Source organism: Hoplias malabaricus, unplaced genomic scaffold (assembly GCF_029633855.1).
Source record: "Hoplias malabaricus isolate fHopMal1 unplaced genomic scaffold, fHopMal1.hap1 scaffold_141, whole genome shotgun sequence".
In the NCBI taxonomy this organism is placed as follows: Eukaryota; Metazoa; Chordata; class Actinopteri; order Characiformes; family Erythrinidae; genus Hoplias; species Hoplias malabaricus.
Window position 1 is genome coordinate 2,135 of NW_027100996.1, and position 5,366 is coordinate 7,500.

A 5,366-nucleotide genomic window follows, 5' to 3' on the forward strand; every position below is an offset into this window, starting at 1 on the left:
TGCATGATAATTAAAGAAGAAGAAGAAGAAGAAGAAGAAGAGAAGAAGAAGAAGAAGAAGAAGAAGAAGAAGAAAGCCAGAAGGGCTGTGTGTTTTGTTTAATATTTTTATTTGTGTCTGTGTGTGTTTGTGTGTGTTGAGAGATTGTGTGTGTGTGTGTGTGTGTGGGGGGGGGGGGGTTATAATGTTGTCCCCGACTGGGAGCTGTGATGATTAGCTGTCCATATATTTCCATAATTTTGTGGACGCTCCTAAAGCCCCTGCTGAGTGAATCTTTAGTGTTCTTAAAGCTCAGAGATGATGAGAGGAGCCACAGAAGACCACTGCAAAAACAACACACACACACACTACTTGCTGCTAATAAAGAGTGAATAAACAACCTCACACACTTAAGAGCGGATAAGAGGAGAGAGGTAGTCTGTGGGTGAGTCGAGATAAAGAAGCTCCAGAAAGAGCTCAGAGCCTGAAATAAAGAGCTATGGCGCACTGAAGCTGGACGGGTCACTCAGAGTGTTATAGAAATTAATTAATGTAAATTAAACAGGAACCTACTCCGTCTGTGTGTCTTTCGCTTGTAACTGGAGGCTTCATCTAGAGGGCAGACCAGAGAAAGATGCGGGCAATTGCAGATTTGGCTCTGACACAGCCTTCTTCAAACGTTCTGCCATTGTGATGTCGCTGATCACCTGCACTGCCCCCTACTGTTTATATGTATACTGCCCCTTGTGTACGCATAGCGCCCCGCACAGGTGACATATCCTTGTTTCCCTCAGAACTGGTGGAAACTTTGCTTCGGTTCACGTCCAAGAATCAGGAACAGAACCAGTTCAAGGACCAGAGTTTCTCTGGAACTGCTTCTCTGACCATACACAGAAAAGGGGTGTGTCCCTCAGCAGCCAACCAATCAGAGCTGTCTTGGTCATTGTCCATCATTAGTTCCACAGGAATTCACCAGTCACCAGCGACTGTGGTCAGTGGAAGTGTGAGCTGAGTGATTCTGTAGTGACTGTGTTTAACCAATCATTGATTGTCACTGCTTATAACTCGCGCCCCTCAGTCTACTCAGAATCTCAGCACACAGGGTGACCACACCCAGCTCGGGTTCTCCGCTACAGAACCGAACTCTGGGCAATGGACAAGGGACAGAACTTGTTATATCTTCTCTTTATCTCTATTTTTCTCTTTCTCTCTCTCTCTCTCTCTCTCTCTCTGACTGTCTGTCTCTTTCTCTCTCTCTGTCTGTCTCTTTCTCCCTCTTTCTCTCACTGTCTCTCCCTCTCTCTCTCTCTCTCTCTGACTGTCTGTCTCTTTCTCCCTCTCTCTCTCTTTCTCTCTCTCTGTTTACATCCCACTTGCTTTCTCTCTTTACCTCTCTCATTTACTGTCTTCCTCCTAGCTTCTCTCCCGCTCCCTCTCTCCTCTCTCCCGCTCCCTCTCTCTCTCTCTCTCTCTCTCCTCTCTCTCTCTCTCTCTCTCTCTCCTCTCTCTCTCTCTCTCTCTCTCTCTCTCTCCTTCTCCGCTCCCTCTCTCTCTCTCTCTCTCCCTCTCTCTCTCTCTCTCTCTCTCTGTTTACATCCCACTTGCTTTCTCTCTTTACTCTCTCATTTACTGTCTTCCTCCTAGCTTCTCTCCCGCTCCCTCTCTCCCGCTCCCTCTCTCTCTCTCCCTCTCCCTCTCTCTCTCTCTCTCTCTCTCTTACACACACTGTCTCTCTCTCTCTCCCTCTCTCTCTCTCTCTCTCTCTCTCTCTCTCTCTCTCTCTCTCTCTCTCTCTCTGCTAAAAGCCTGCAGGGTGTAAAGCCAGCGTCTAAAACACGGCGGTATGTAATTCACTTTCGCTTAGCTTCGTCTCTGAATAAAACCTTTAAATCAATTCAGTTCCGTTTCACCACGACCACAACACACTCCACAACCGCCCAGATCTCCGCTGATCACGTAGAGCAGCCACCACAGCGGCTCTCGACACTGAGCCTGCTACACCCTGGGGGCAACAAGAGGGCAGTAAGGGGATTGGAGAAAAAACTCAGCTGCTGAATCTTAACCTAATAAGCTTTGGCCATATCTTCGTCCCAGAGGAAAGGAACAAGACACAAAAGAACACAAAACTGAACACAAAGAACAAGCTGCAGGGGTTTCACCGGGCCGCGGACCGACCGCCTCACAGCCCTGACATCAGCTTCTAACACTGAACTCAAACCGGGTCTCGTCAGAAAGAACGGACTCTTATCACACTGTGGCATTAACACTGACGAAGGCCAGGACTCAAAGGCTTAGGTCATAGCCATCGCCACATACCAGTCCAGTGCAGTGACCTGCTGCCTTCTGCACGTCAGCAGCGCTCTCCTGAAGTCCTCGTTTCCACATGATGAAATGTGTGACATCATTAGAGAGAGAGATGTTGTCCTGTTGAGTTGTAATGAGACTTACCCATGCTTCTCTTTTTCTTGCCCTACTTTCATCAAAACAACGTTCTGCAGATTTCTCACTGAGGGGATGAGCCATCACCATCACAGGGGATTTAACCCAATCCGTGCAGTGAAACACACATTTACACACACACTAGTGAACACTAGGGGGCAGTGAGCACACAGAAAGCAGTTGGGGGTTAGGTGCCTTGCGCACAGGCACTTTGGGGATTGAACCAGCTACCTTCCGGATACACGCCCAGTTCCCTCACCACCAGGCCACGGCTGTCATTGTTTACAGTGCTCTTTTCTTTATTTCCAACTTCATCATGTTGATAAAGATATGAGGTATAAGACCGTCTGCTGCTGTAGGGTCAGGGCAAACTAATATGACTTCAAAAATACCACTGCTGTATGAGTTCTATCACACAGTAATAATGCAGTGTTATAAACTAAGCAAGCTTTAATATAATGGTCCTCAGACCAGAACATATATGTTTTCTTCGTAAAACAAAATTTGATTATACATTTTCATATATTGCATTTCGTAGATGCTTTATTGCAGCTTCAGGACCAGATTATTTTGTCGGATGTGCTTTCTGCCCCCTCTCAGGAGTAGGGTGGGGTGGGGTGGGGGGTACTGATCCGACCCAAGCCCATCGTCAGCAGCAGCCCTGTGTTATGAAGCCCCTGTGCTGCCCGCAGTGTTGTCATGGAACAATAAACACAGACTTAAACACATTTTTCTGTATAAATAAACAAATAAGCCAAAGGACCAACATTCGGAGCTGATAAATAACTAATGCACTCAAAAAAACACAAGGCTTTACTCAAAACAAATGAGCCGGGGTTTCTCCGGGCCGAGACGTGAGTGAGAAACGAGGCGAGGTTCCTGCGGAGAACTCGTCTCGGAAGAGTTTCCTCTTCTTCGCGGAATACAAGTGGACACTACTGGCCCCGGCAGCTGATGAATGGACCTTCAGTAAATAACAACAGCTTCTGCATACACTCGACTCCACGGGCTCCGAGGAGGAGGAGGAAATGAGTGTGTGTTTGTGTGTGTGTGTGTGTGTGTCTGTGTGTGAGTGTGTGTGAGTGTGTGTGATGTATTAATACAATGTAATGTAAAGCTGGGGATCATATTTATATTCTGAAAATGCAATATCTTTGTGTTCCCTCAAGAACATGTTCATATTTCATATCCACAATTCACTGTAGTTGTGTAATAAATAAAACAAATGTATTTATACACACCAATCAGACACAAGATTAAAACCACAGTGCAGTGTGAGGGGACGGTGCAGTGCGAGGGGTGGTGCAGTGCAAGGGGACGGTGCAGTGCGAGGGGCGGTGCAGTGCGAGGAGACGGTGCAGTGCGAGGAGACGGTGCAGTTGGAGGAGATGGTGCAGTGAGAGGAGACGGTGCAGTGAGAGGGGCGGTGCAGGGCAAGGGGGCGGTGCACTAAGAGGGGACGGTGCAGTTAGAGGTGACGGGGCAGTGAGAGGAGACGATGCAGTGCGAGGGGCGGTGCAGTGCGAGGGGACGATGCAGTTAGAGGTGACGGTGCAGTCAGAGGAGACGATGCAGTGCGAGGAGAGGGTGCAGTGAGAGGAGACGGTGAAGTGAGAGGGGCAGTGCAGTGCGAGGAGAGGGTGCAGTGAGAGGGGCGGTGCAGTGCAAGGGGACATTGCAGTGTGAGGGGACGGTGAAGTGAGAGGAGACGGTGCAGTGAGAGGGGTGGTGCAGTGCGAGGAGCCCTTCTTCTCTTTCACTGTCGTTTAAGACTTCAATAATTAGTTCTTTCTTTCTTTTTTCCTGGTAAGAGATTTTCTTCTTGCTCTCAAAGCTCTGTTTCCTTTATGAGATGAAAATCTATTTATGTTTTGCTCTCTGAGAAGATGTACGTGTATGCACACACACACTCTCTCTCTCTCTCTCTCTCTCTCTCTCTCTCTCTCTCTCACACACTCACATGCCTTAATACATGTTTGTTTGTGTGTTTGAATCTGTGCCTATCTATTTGTATGTGTGTTTGTGTGTGTGTGTGTGTGTGTGTGTGTGTGTATTTTATCTCATTTTCTCCAGGTCTCTCTTTCCCTTTATCTCCAATTGTCTCCTTCTCCACTGGAGTAAAGACATTACACAAAATGGCCTGGGGAAAGAACACCCTCATGACAATGCGTGTGTGTGTGTGTGTGTGTGTGTGTGTGTGTATTGAATATCAATAAAGTTCCATTTTCTCCAGCCTCTTCAGCTCCGCAACCAATGATATACATTCATTAATGAACAGCTGATCTTACTCTGATATTTGTAAGTGAGCTCTCTTCTGATTGGCTGCATTATCAGACTGACACACTCTTTATAACTTCAGAGGTGTGAGTGGGAGGGGCTACACTGCTGTAGAATGAACGGGTGATAATATAACATAGGTGTGAGTCTGCATGTGTAGAACTCCCTGCCCCCCATCCCCCCGCCCCAGGCCGATTCAGCAGGTGTGTTCTGGGGAGTGGTCCGGTTTGTGGATGTCCAAACAAAGGAGCAGTGACACAATGAGCAGTGGAGGAGTCTGAGGAAGGAGGGATGACGGTGAAGTGTAGAGGTGTGTAGTAATCCCTGACGCCGCCTGTGGCTTTGTAAAGACCCGAGAGTCACACTCATCCTCGAACCGCCAACTAATCAAACCCGACCAGAAAAAGCAGTGCACAAAAGCGAAGCGGCGAGGCGGCGAGTTTGGAGGGGGTTTCCACGGCAACCGTGCCTAGAGGCCGCCTGCTCGGTTTCCATGGCAACCCCGCCCTGAAAATAAGTCTCGCGGAGATGCAGCCCCTCCGACAGGAAGTCAAGACAATAACAACCACCTGTTACTCCTGCTGCTTCTGTGTGTGTGTATATGTGTATGTGTAACAGGTTTAACTACATAGTGGGGACCACATTCACACTGTGTTAAGTCACACATTAAT